Below are 14569 nucleotides of genomic sequence, written 5' to 3' on the forward strand. Positions count from 1 at the left end.
CATGTTATTATACTATGTATAGAAATTAAAACCATCAAATGTTGCTATCTCTTAAAACTGAACAAGAGAGGGATTTTGCAGGGCATAAAATTATTAACAATTGTCAACAAATTTTAACAAAGTTTTAATTAGTCTTTTCAATATTTAGTCTTTAAAAATTAATACCTTTTACTCTTTCTTAAAACATTAATTTATTAAAGTCTAGAATCCAAGTAATGAAACAAGTAAATGGTTAGGTGACCTTTATCCCATAAACTTAATCAAAATCGGTAGGTAGTGATTACCAATTACATACGATATGTAACTCCTAGATTATGGGATCCTAAACAACTATTTCTTAACTTGGCATGTTTATCCTATCTATGTTGTGGACCTCTCATGCTTAGGTGACGTTTATCACACAAGATTCCGATCAAGTCATCCTACTTGAAATAACTTGTAGTATTGTAACTTTCCAATGACAAGGTGACCCGTTAGAAACCAAAAACTACAAAACTACCCCAAACATCATAAGACAATTCTAACGACCAGGTGACCCTTTAACCTAAGACCATATGAATGATAACAAGTGTTCTTCAAAAGGACGATAATGACTTGCATTTTAGAAAAGGTTTTATATATGTGTTACAATTATAGTTTATAAGAACTTGGTCTCATGAATATGGCATGCATCCAACAATTCGCGTACCATTTTGTATATATATATATATATATATATATATATATATATATATATATATATATATATATATATATATATATCACTTGTTATGAGGTTCTTTAGGTGCCAAATAAAACTTCAATTTATTTGCCATTATTCGCGATCAATTATAAACTAAAATCCGATATTTTAAAGTATAGTCGTAGATCAGTTTTAAGAACTGATAATAGTCTTAATAAAACTTTATTTTATATTCAAGACTTGGAGTTTTGAATGAGTTATAAAGTCACTATTTTAAATCTCCTTTTAACAATAAAAAACTTATCACTTCATGAATTTATAGAATAAACTTATTTTAATTTATAAACTCAATTTTATGCATCTTATGATAAAAAGTCTTATTTTGATAAACCAAAACTTGGATGATGATACGTATGTTTTAAATCTCATTTGGCATGTATCAAACATAATATCAACATGTTGCGTTATGTTTAAAACACCAATTATCATATATTAAGTTTGGACGCAAAAAAAAAATCACTTCTTTTATTATTTGTTGTTATAACGTTATAAACCGATTTTAGTCTTTATAATAAAAAACTTCTTATTTATTATAAATACATGTAATTTTTATAATGTTTAAACATCTTTTAAACCATTTCAAATATTTTAAAGTTGGTTATTTATAAGTTTTACAATAAAACTATTTTTAACAAAAAAATCGATTTTTAACCGGTAAACCGGTAACCAGTGAAAACGTTTATATAAATATTCATTTATAAACATCTTATGTTATCTTTTAAATATTTTTTCTCAAAGTACAAGTGATATTATCTTATGCTAAAAAAATTGATATGTAATACTCATTTCCATACACAAAACATAACATAAAAATAAACATCACATGCATGCATTATAATGTGTATAAACCAAGTCATGTCTAGTAGTAATTTTTGTGAACCATCACAAGAATTATTAAGTCTTTCCTAATAGACTTAAGGGACACTTCAAAAGGTATTCAAACTCCCACTTGCCAAGTCAACTCTTTCTTGCAAAAGGACTTCAAATTTTCATATTGTGAAAGTTGCAACACTTAAACCATTAAGACTGTAATTAAGCCCAAAACCAAAAGTAGAAGCTTGTGGTTGGGATTATGGTCTTAAATGGATAAGTTATCTTCAAGGAGGTCATTTCCTCATCTTGTTACATTTAAAAGAAATACAACTAGTCTAACTAATTTATTACAACAAATCAACAAATGAAAAATTACTTATATATCTATTACATTTTATGAATAAATAAATATCAACCAAACACAACACAATGATCCAAATGGCTTGTTTATACACAACAACATATCAAATATTATAACAAACAACTCTTTGCTTTTTCTAACGCAACTTTTATATAACCAAAATGCATGAAAAATGGTTATATACAAAAATAAACAGTTTTAACCAAGTTGCTAAAGAAGACAAATACAAATTTTTCTTAACCAAAAGAAATCCATGATTGTTATCCAAAAACCAAATATCAAACATAAAAAAATCATTCTAACATATAAAATATGGCTCTGATACCACTGATGAGTTTTGATATGAAATAGAAGATTGTTTTTCGCAAAAACCGCCATGGAAGACGTTAAAAATAACAAGTTTATTTTTAGTTCATAACAAAACCAAACCATCATGGATCAATTTATAGAGTTTAGAATGAAATAAAAACAACCAAACAGTTTTTAGAATGACAACCTTTGAAGTCTTTGAACCCATTTGGTTTTGGGGTGTTGATGAAGATGGAAATATCAAAGAATTTGATCTTTTCTACAACTATCCACCATCAAGATTAAGGCAAATGAAATGCTAGCTCCTTCTTTTATTCTCGAGTGTCTTAAGACTTTAAGTGATTAACGCAAAATAAGCACTAAAAGAGACAACTCAAGGAAGCTTTAAACTCCAAAGTAAAGCACCAAACTTCAAAGAGATGGGGCTCTTCCTTAGTTATGGTTTTAGAGAGAAAGAAGGGAAGCATATAAGACCAAAAAACTTTTTCAAAACATATGCAAGGAACTCCTTTAAATATTCCATGAAAAGTAAGGTATGACCATTAAAATACTCTAAAGTAATGGTAGCCATTAGAAGCATGGAGAGACAAAGCATGGAGGCTGACAAGCAACTTCCATATTACCTTATTAATTTTGGCCATACCTCTCAAAAGAGAATGAATTGTTTAATTTTAATAAAAGATAAAATAATCCAACTAGTCCAAAAGATTGTGTGTGACTTATTAATACATACCATATGAAAGAATAACTAATTATACTCTCTTAAAATTATTATTTTCATAAGAAAAATAATTATTCCCTAATTAAAATACAAGAATCGATATTATATATTAATAATCATATTAATAATAAATAAAAAAATGTGTCAACTTGATAATTGTGTGACCCTAAGGGATCATATATTATTATCAATATCACTCCATAATGATTCTTGGGCAAATAGATTCAACAGTTACTAGCATCACAATTTCGGTGTCACTGTTGCTGTTGACACTTGTTAAAAGAAGTGTTCTTTTGATGATTAATGACCTTATGGCCTTGAGTGTTGATGCTGCCGATGTACTTCCTTATAAAATGATGTTTTCAATTACCATACAAATTTTGATGCCCATATTGTTAGTTGCTTTTTGTGCTTTTATGTCTAGCATTGGGTGTGTGTGTGTGTGTATATATATATATATATATATATATATATATATATATATATATATATATATATATATATATATATATATATATATGGTTGTCTCTCCTCTTTTTGATTACATACTATTTGTATTTTTGTCTAGCTCCCCGTTGGCTTTCTAATGTTATATATATTTTCTTGCCATTCAAGAAAATATATTTACAATAACTACCAACTTTTTTATACACTTGCCTCAAGGGCATAATTTAATAGCTCCGGGCAACATATTTTAGATTCCAAATAAAACAAATAACTAACAACATTAATTATTAAGAGTTCAATGAGAAAGTTGAATAAAGTGACTATTACAATTGGTATTCTCCCATAATGCGCCCATTATTCCAATTAAATATATCATACAAGAATGATGGTCTAAGTATAAAACATGGGCTGACTAAAATTTGTAACACCCGATTCAATGTACTTTCAACTTTTTTGACCCTTGGTATGTAAATATTTTGCAGATTTAGTCCCTAGGGGGGGGCAGTTTTGCCAATTTCTGAAATCTTGAAGTACGCGGGGCATATACACTCAGGGGATAAACCCTAAAATTTAGGATTTAGACCCTATTTAAACAACATTATGACTCAGGATTCTCTCATTTCCTAGCCTCCAAATCCCTTTGAGTCCCATTTCGAAACCCTAGCCCCTCTTGAGCATATTTGACCCTCTTGTGTGTGTTTTTAGTGTGTGTTACTGAGATTTGAGGAAGAAGAGCTTGGAAGATGGATCCTTGATGAAAGGAGAGCTTGTAGATCCAGACATCACACACTATTTCCAGCTTCATTGAGGTATAAAGATCGGAACTTGCTCCTTATATGCTTAGATCTAGTCCTTATGAGGATTTGGTCCCTTTTAGGTCCTATGATGAGATTTATTGGTTTTCTTCCACACCAAAAATTAGGAGTTGCTTCTCTTGCTATTTTTGAGGTCCCTAGTCCATAAAGTTAGCATCTTGATGGTTATGGATCAACCATGTAAGTGTTTAGGTCCATTTGGTGAAAGTAGAAAGCTAAAATTAAGGTTTGGGTTCTTTTGAGCCATGCAAAGGCTCCAAGTTCATGGCTTTATGGATTAATACGTTCCACAAGACTTAGATATGAATTTGGACGAAAAGTTCTTAAGGGAATAAGACGTTAAGTTGGAATTTGTGACCTTGGCCAGTATGTCGGGCGTACTCCGTAGTACGCTGCGCGTAATGGGTCAGCATGCCGAAGGCTAGGTCAACGCGTGTACGAGGTGCGTACGAAGAGTACACTATGCGTACGTTGTGATTGGGCTTCTTTCGTTTATTGCCTTCTTTTGGACTTGAACTCCCTTTAGACTTTGGGCCTTATCTGGATTTGGGCCTTTTATCTGTTGGGTCATAGTTGGACCTTAGGTTTATGGTTTGGGCCATTATTGGTCCTTGGACCACTATGGGGTTATTGGGCCATGATAGTTGGGCCTAACAAAGGAAAAGGTAGGATAGTCTTTTTACCCTAGAGGTTAAGGATGTTGGGTCAGGTACCCCAGATATGAATTTGACCTAATTATTAATTATGGTATTGTTTGATTGTTTAGCATGCGGATTTTTTTGGATTAGTAGTCTGAGCATTTATCTGATTTTCAACAGCTGAGGTGAGTCTCCTCACTATGCTTGACGAGTCGAAGGCACCAATTTCGGCCCATGGTTTATTATGATTAGGACGTTAGTTGTTTGTGTGACTCTTTCATGTGTACTATAGGTGTATTGTATGCTATTTATTTTAGTGATTCTTGCATGTGTTTATGTGTTTGTATAAGGCCCCAGCAGGGCCTGATGAATATGATGGGTTGGGGCCCATCTATGTTAGTGATAAATCTGTTCTGAGCGTGGCTCGATGCTGGGTGGGGCCCGATGTCGGGCGAGGCCCGATGGTTGTTGTGCATGACCCATTGTATGTTTAATATGTATGGTATGAGGTAGTTTGGGGAACTCACTAAGCTTCGTGCATACAGTTTTCAGTTTACGTTTCAAGTACTTCCGGATCGAAGGAGAACAGCTCGGGATGATCACATCACATACACCACGATTTTTTCTTTATATGACTTTGATGTATTGGGATGTTCGATTTACACACTCTAATTTTCTTGTATGGTTTTTATAAACACGTTTTGGTTGATGGTTTTATTATAATTAAAATGAAATTTTTGGTCTTAAGTTTTGGGACGTTACATATTGGTATCAGAGACTTGGTTTGAGGGATTCATGCATACTCTGTGGTGTGTGTGAACTCAAACTGAGGATTTGGTATATTTTTCATAAAAGAAATTTTTTATAAAAAGAGTTTTTCTAATAAAAGAAAGGGGTGTGGTGCATGCAATCGACCGAGCTTAAGTATGTTTTTCCAAAATACCTATACATGTTTTATTATTATGATTTGTATTGTGAATTTGTGAATTGCATGCTAGACTAAGGATAAGGATCAAGGAGAGATGTCTTTATATGCTTGCTATATGAGATTGTAGACTTTCATAGTGGTACTGATCAATCAGTGATAGGATGGTCTGCTTAGGTTACGCTTGATTCCGATTACTCGATGCTCGAATGTTGTTTGCATTGTGCTTTTAGGAGTTCTCATTAACTTTAGCTAACTAGTAAACGTATATGCTAAGTTACATATTACTGAGACTAGATAATTTAAGAAGGTTAGGTTTAAACTCTATTTTGCAGCTCTTGACTGAGTCCAATCGTTCTTGTGTGAGACCTTTCATTCGAAGAATGATTTGGTGTTGGTGATATGTAATTGTATTCATAAGCTAGTTAGATGGTATCAGGGGGAGTTCCTTCTGCAAATTGATGGCGAAGAGTAGGGTGGGGGTTGCCTTAGGAGAGCTTAGGAAGAGAATCGGTGTTGGGAGCATTCTCCTATTGAGGATTGTATGTATAGATAAATGAGTAACTTGGAGGATTCATGGAGATCTTTGAGGACAGTATGGATATATGTGGAAGGTAGTATGGGCCCATGTTTATATATATATATATATATATATATATATATATATATGTGTGTGTGTGTGTGTGTGTTCTGATGGTTTGAATGGTCTATTTTTAGTATGGTGGTCACTCGAGGAGGATCTGGTAGTGGTTCTGGTGCTGGTGTGGGTTCAGGCTCTAGGGTCGGACATTTGGATGATCAGATGTGGGAGTTCATTTCATCAGAGATTACCTTCAATATTCTTGAGCAGACTCATGTGATCTTCAGCACGGTCAAGGAGGGTATCCTAGAGATTTTGATGAGCGCTTGGGCACTTTTTGTTCTAAGATGGTGGCGATGATGGGAGCTTGCACTTTTACTTTCTCTGAGTTCTGGGCAAGTAGAGCCCTGATGTTCTTTGGAAAGAAGGACCCGATTACGAGCAACCGTTGTTCAACAAACATCGAGAATGCCTTCCGATCTACCCTTTGTCTTGAGGAGGCACATGTTTTAATTGTATCCTATCTTTTGAAGGACAGAACACGAGACTGGTGGGAGGAGGTTGGGCATGCCCTTTGAGGCAATGCGATTGATTTGGTGACTTGGGAGGATTTTGTAACGAGATTTCGGGCTGAGTCTGCACCTGTGATTAAGGTCCAGCAGTTGGCGAGGGATTTTAAGGACCTTCACTAGACTACTGAGAAGGTAGTGGAGATCACTGTTATGTTCTGTGAAAGGGCGTTATTTGTTCTGTAGTATGTGGTGAACGAGGAGATAAAGAAGGAGAGATACCATGAGATGCTGATGAGCGATGTTTGGCAGTTTGTGAGCCGATCCTGTTGCAAGACATTGCAGTATATGATAGCGAGAGCTAAAGAGAGTGAGAGAGAGAGAGAGAGAGAGAGAGAGAGAGAGATACACTTGGAGATGGAGAGGAAGAGGAAGCTGGATTAGGTTCAGGTTCAGGGTTCAGAGGGTCTGAGAAAGAGGCTAAGGTTTTTGATTTGAGATCGAGAGGACAGTTGGGTTGGGACCGCTATGGCAAGTGCGGCAAGACGCATGATGGGGTGTGTAGGGTGGGTGGTTCTGGCTGATTCAAGTGCAGCAGGATGGGTCATTTCAGTAGGGATTGCACTGATACCACCACCACTACATAGGTATATGATCTGATTTGCTTCCATTGCAATCAGAGGGGCCATAAGAAGGCCAACTGCCCGAGTTTAGTAGCAAAGGGATTGGTTTCATCTCCCGCTCCGACGACTTTGAGGATCACGAATGGTCGCCAGGGAAAGGTGGATGCACCTGTTGTGAGGAGCAAGGCTTTTGGTTTGACGGCCGAGGAGGCTCGTACAGCACCTGATATGGTGATGGATATGTATCTCTCCTTATATCTTTATTTATGATAATTTGTCTGCTTATAGTTGTGTATTTTGTTTTAGGATCATTCCTTGTGAATGGTATCTCTTCCATGGTATTGTTTGATTGGGGGGCTACCCGATCTGTTATATCTCTTGCGCTTAACAAGAGGTTTAACGATGCTTCAGGGGAGCTAGATTATCCATTAGAGGCTATATTTTTGATGATCTTTCAGTCTGGGTATCGAGGGTTCATCAAGGATGTGTACTGGAGATGTTTAGTAACCAGAACCCGAATGATTTGGTTCCTATTCCTTTGTGTGGGAATAAGGTTATTGTGGGGATGGATTGGTTGAGCCCCAATGGGGTAGTGACTGATTGCGAACGTCAGATGGTACGTGTTTGGAACCCAAGTGAGGGAGAGTTAGTGGTCCCAAGAGGGAATGTTCATCTGGGTTAGTTGTATGTTCAGCAGCTAGGCTAGGCGCTATCTTCAACAAGGTTGTTCCAAATTTGTCTCCTTTTTTTATGGATAACTAGGAGAAGGGTAAGGCAACTATGGATGATGTTTCGTTTGATCGGGAATATCCAAATGTGTTCCCTGATGACGTTCCTGGAGTGTCACCATAGAGGCAAGTGGAGTTTCGAATTGACTTGGTTCCCGGTGCGGCTCGGATAACCAAAGCACCTTATCAGTTAGCACCTTCAAAGATGCAGGAGTTGTCTACACACCTGCAGGAGTTGTTAGACAAAGGGTTCATTAGGCCGAGTAGTTACCCACGGGCAGCGTCAAATCTGTTTGTGAAGAAGAATGGTGGATCATATCATATGTGGATCGACTACTAGGAGCTAAATAAGCTAACGGTGAAGAACTATTATCCACTCCCAAGGATTGACGATTTATTTGACCAGCTTCAGGGTGCATCTTGGTTTTCCAAGTTTTGATGTGAGTTCGATTTATCATTCAATGAGAGTCAAAGAGGAGGATATGCAGAATACGACCTTCAAGACTCGTTATGGTCATTACGAGTTCGTGGCGATTCCCTTTGGGCTCACTAATGCTCCAACCGTATTTGTGGACCTCATGAATCATGTATGCAAACCCATGTTGGATCATTCTATGATTGTGTTTGAGGGAGGTATTGGAGACTATGAGGAGGGAGAGATGTATGCGAAGTTCTCCAAGTGTGAGTTCTAGTTGCACGAGGTGCTGTTTCTGGGGCACCTTGTCAACCAGAATGATATTTTGGTCGATCTGGCCAACGTCAAGGCGGTGATGAGATGGGAGGTTTCGAGGTCTCTATCTGATATTTAGAGTTTCCTTGGGTTGGCATGTTACTATCGGAGATATATTCAAGAATTCTCTAAGTTAGCGGTTCCACTGGCTCAATTTGACGAAGAAGACTGTCACATTTCATTGGGGGGCCTGAGCAACATGCGGCTTTTTAGACCTTGAGCAAAAATAGTGTGAGGTTCCAATTCTGACTCTACCAGATGGTGTTGAGGATTTTGTGGTTTATTGTGATGCGTTGATCACGGATTTGGGTACAGTTCTGATGCATAGGGGTCACGTCATTGCTTATGCTTCGAGACAGCTGAAGCCTCAAGAGGTGAACTATCATATGCATTATTTGGATTTGGGGGCTTTGGTGTTTGCTCTCAATATTTGGCGGCATTACCTTTATGGGGTCCGCTGTACTATCTACACGGATCACACGAGCCTAAGGTATTTGATGGATAAGCCAAATCTGAACATAAGGCAGCATAGTTGGCTGGACGTGGTGAAGGATTATGATTGTGAAATCTTTTACCATCTGAGGAAGGCCAACGTGGTGGCCGATGCTCTCAGTCGCGAGGCGGTCGCGACTCCGATCAGAGATATGTGCTTGAGGATGATCGTGATTACTCCACTCTTTGAGAAAATTCAAGAGGATCAGATTGAGGCTATGAAGGAAGAGCACCGAAAAAGTGATCGCATTATGGGTCAAGTGGCTTCCTTCGATTATGATAGCCAAGGGTTATTGAACCTTCATCGGAGGGTGTAGGTTCCGTAGTGGGATGGTGCAAAGCAAGTTTTGATCGAAGAGGCATACAAGTTGAGATTCTTTACTCATCTCGAAGCGAAAAAGATTTATAGAGATCTTCGTCCTAATTATTGATGGCCATGTATGAAGCGGAATGTGGCATGGTATGTGGATAGGTGGTTCACTTGCAAGAATGTGAAGGCCAAACATCAGTGACCTCACGGAAAGATGCAACCGTTAGACATTCTCGTTTGGAAATAGGAAGAGATTACTATGGATTTCATCACAAAGTTTCCTAGTACAACGCGTAGAGCGGATTCAATATCGGTCATCGTAGATCAATTAACCAAGAGCACGCATTTCATTTCGATTCAAGAGAGCATCTTTGTGGAGAAGTTGGATGACATCTACATCAGGGAGGTTGTGGTATGACATGTGGAGCCGGTTTCAGTGGTTTCAGAGAAATATGTACGGTTTACTTCCAAGTTTTGGAAGAGGTTTGACGAGGAGTTGGGTACTCGACTGCATTTCAGCACGACTTTCCACCCACAAAATGATGGCCAGAGTGAGCGAACTATACATAGGATATGCTTCAGGCATGTGTATTGGATTTTGGTGGGAGTTAGGATACGTATCTCCCTTTTTGTAGAGTTTTTGTATAACAATAATTATTAAGCCAGTATTGATCAACCTCCTTTTGAGATGCTCTATGCGAGGAAGTGCAGGACCCTGATATGTTGGGGTGAGGTCGGTCTGCGAGTGATGGGGGGTACTGAAATGGTACTCAAGAACACCGAGTAGATTCAACGGGTTCGGGGTAGGCTTTAGACAACTTAGAGTCGGCAAAAGAGATATCTGATAACCGTCGTTCAGATCTAGAGTTCCAGATTAGGGATATGGTTCTCTTGAAGGTGTTACCTTGGAAATGTGCCATCCGATTCAGGAAGAGGGGTAAGTTGGGCCCCATGTACATTAGTCCTTTCAGGGTTTTGGCACAGGTGGTCCAGGTTGCTTATCGCTTGGATATTCTCGATGAGCATAGTTAGATCCATGGCAAGCTTCACATCTCTCAAATACGAGAATATTTGGTTGATGATTCCATGATGGCTCCATTAGAGGAAATTCAGGTGGATGACCGCCTGAATTATATTGAGAGACTGATTTTCATCCTTGACAAGAAGATGAAAACCTTGAGGAACAAGGTCGTGGAGTTGGTGAAGGTGCAGTGGCAACACTAAAAGGGGTCTAGATAGACATGGGAGCATGAGGACGAGATGAGGGAGCATTACCCATAGTTATTTGTGGCAGCGGACTTCAAGGTACTTTACAATTTTTGACCCTTGGTATGTAAATATTTTGTAGATTTCGATCCTAGGGGCAGTCTTGCTAATTTCAGAAATCCTGAAGTACGCGGGGTGTACTTCTCGTACACAGGGCATACACACTCAGGGGACAAATCCTAAAATTTTGGGTTTAGCCCCTATTTAAACAACATTGAGACTCGTGATGCTCTCATTTCTCAGCCTCCATAGCCCTTTGAGTCATATTTTGAAACCCTAGCCCCTCTTGAGGAGATTTGACCATCTTATGTGTGTTTTTAGTGTGTATTGGTGAGATTTGAGGAAGAAGGAGCCTTGATCAAAGGACGGCTTGTAGATCCATACTTTACACACCATTTCCAGCTTCATTGAGGTATAAATCTTGGAACTTGCTCCTTGTATGCTTAGATCTAGTCCTTATGAGGTTTTGGTCCCTTTTTGGTCCTTTGATGAGATTTAGTGGTTTTCTTCCTTTCCAAAAGCTAGGAGTTGCTTCTCTTGATGTTTCTAAGTAATAGCTTATTTTATTTCCTTCTTTTTTTATATTTTATTTTAGAATTTTTAGCTCTTTTTATTAGTATTGCATTGTATATTCTTTATTTTCTTTATCATGGATCGTGTCGGGTACTTTTTATTTTGTGTGAGGTATTTTGTAGGGTTTTGGAGCTTGTTGCAGTTGTGGATTAGCTTGAAGAGGGGCTTGTGGGATTTAGAAGCATCATTGGGATTTATGGATCCATTAAACAAGATTTGGACTTAAAAAGTTGAAGAATTGGATGAAGTTAGCCAATGAAGATGAGTCTTGGATTCTTATTTTAGGCTTCGACTATCAACATTTGAAGCTTGAAGATGATTGGCCAAATTTGAATCATTCAAGGTGTGGAGGGCACCAAGGGAAGTTTGAGAAGTGGGGTGGTGTAGTGGAGAAAAAGAACCAATAGCATTCCAACATCGTTTGCAAGAGTGGAATCTCAATCGTGCAACGTTTGCGAGGGTACCTGTGCAACTGCACAATTTGGGACATTTTGGTCATTTTTTTCATGATTTACTTTGGGGGTTAGGTCTAGCAGCTCATACTTCGATTTTCCACCATTGGAGGGCATTGAATGCGATTTTTGAGAGCTTGATCTACATTCTTCTCATCCTTCTAGCAATTATTAGTTTTCTTGATGCAAAAACACCTTTCTGATTGTTATCTTGTTTCCATGAGTGGCTAGTTTCTTTATGTTGGTTAACTTTGGCTAAAACCCTTGGATATTTGTGGGTTTTGAAGGATTCATGCTTGATTTTCATTTATCTTATATTTATGATTCTAGTTCACATTTCTTATGATTGTTTAATACTTTGATCATGAGCTTCGTACTTGAATGAGCAATTGTTGGTTTATTTCTTTGGTTTAGCATTGCATCATTGAATTTACTTTGAACAAGACCTTTATGATGGTAAAAATCATTTCTAGCTTATGGATCATGACTCCTTTATAGATGTGTAAGCATTAACATACTCTAAGAATTGGGGATTCCTTTATTCTTAAGGCTAATCAACTTTCTTGGGTTTAATTGCTTATCTTCAATCCTTGATTTTGATTAAGAAGATGTGTTGTGGTCTTCCCCAACATCCATACTACCTATGAGGAATCTTGGCATACCATGCTTCATGATTGCTATAACCAATTTGGGATGAATGATAAGCTTCATATTCAATCCTAATGAGGAACACATAAATGTTCATTATGTTGAATTACCTTGGTTGACCAATTATGTCCAATATTTGAGCATGTCACCATCTTGCTTAACTACAAGCTTTTTAGTTATTCAACTCTTTTAGCTTTCAAGCAATCATACCCCCCCCCCCCTTTAGTTTAATTGTAGTTACCTAGTTTTATTACACTAGTTCTTTTGGATTGCATTGGTGATTGAATACAACCATTACCCCGAGGATTGATACCTCTTTTTACCATTATATTACATTTTATTTTCAAAACAAATGGTGTAATTTGCTTGGTGGACTTGACATCCCATCACTAAGGACCCTAGTCTACAAAGTTAGGATCTTGATGGTTGTGGAACAACCATGCAAGTGTTTAGGTCCATTTGGTGAAAGTAGAATGCTAAAAGTAAGCTTTGGATTCTTTTGAGCCATGCAAAGGCTCCAAGTTCATGACTTTATGGATTAATACGTTCCACAAGACATATATTTGAAGTCTGACGAAAAGGTCTTATAGGAATATGACCCTAAGTTGGAATTTGATACTTTAGCCAGTACGTCCGGGGTACTCTGTAGTACGTTGCGCGTACTGGGTCAGCAGGTCGAAGGCTAGGTCAACGCGCATATGCGGTGCGTATGAAGAGTATGCACGGCATACGCTGTGATTGAGCTTCTTTCGTTTTGAGCCTTCTTTTGGACTTGGACTCCCTTTGGGCTTTGGGCCTTATTATTCAGGAAGTCAAAACATGCAAAATGAAACAATAGGTAAACAATTAACATAAGACAGTACCTTTACTCATAAATAATACCCATTTATTTAATCATCGAATGTTAATTACAATTTATCTATTACACATTTCTAATCTATCTAATCTAAACTAATATCGTCCTTCAGCCCGATGCTCCTAGCGTGCTGCAAGTGCTTAACCCTACTCAATCCCTTCATAAACTGATCTGTTGGGTTATCCTCCAACGATACCCTCTTCACTACGAGGAGTCCTTCTTCCACCCGATGTCGAATAAAGTGATATTTTCTATCGATATGTCGAGATCTTCCATGATCCATCGGTTCCTTGGTTAAGGAAACCTCTCCTTCATTATCACAGAAAATTTCCATAGGCGCCTGTATGGCCGGTTCAACTCCAAGGTCTCCAATGAAGTTCTTGAACCATATTGCCTCCTTTGACGCTTCATTTGCTACAATGTACTCTGGTTTGCACGTTGAATCAACTATGGTCTCTTGCTTGGAACTTTTCCAAGTCACTTCTCCTCCATTTAGGGTAAAGACCCAGCCTGACTGCGAATGGTAGTTCTCCCTATCGGTCTGAAAACTGGAATCACTGTACCCTCGCACCTTTAAGTCATCACTCCCAACGAGGACTAGAAACCATCCCTTGGTCCTCCGAAGGTACTTAAGAATATTCTTGATTGCGGTCCAATGCGCTTTTCCAGGTTTCCCTTGATATCTGTTGACCATGCTCAAAGAGAAGGCCACATCAAGGTGAGTACAAGTCATAGCATACATAATCACGCCAACTGTGGAAGCGTATAGTACTCGGCTCATTCTTGCTATCTCGACTTCGGTACTCGTACTTTGAGTCTTACTCAACTTGGCATTACTTTAGATTGGTAACTCCCCCTTCTTTGAATTCTCCATACTAAAACGCTTTAGTACCTTGTCCAAGTAAGTATTCTGACTAAGTCCTATTAGTCTCTTACTTCTATTTCTCACTATCCTTATTCCCAGAATATAGGCAGCCTCTCCGAGGTCCTTCATAGCGAAGCACTTCCCGAGCCAGGACTTAACCTCCCGC

Source organism: Lactuca sativa, chromosome 9 (genome assembly GCF_002870075.4).
Source record: "Lactuca sativa cultivar Salinas chromosome 9, Lsat_Salinas_v11, whole genome shotgun sequence".
Lineage (NCBI taxonomy): Eukaryota > Viridiplantae > Streptophyta > Magnoliopsida > Asterales > Asteraceae > Lactuca > Lactuca sativa.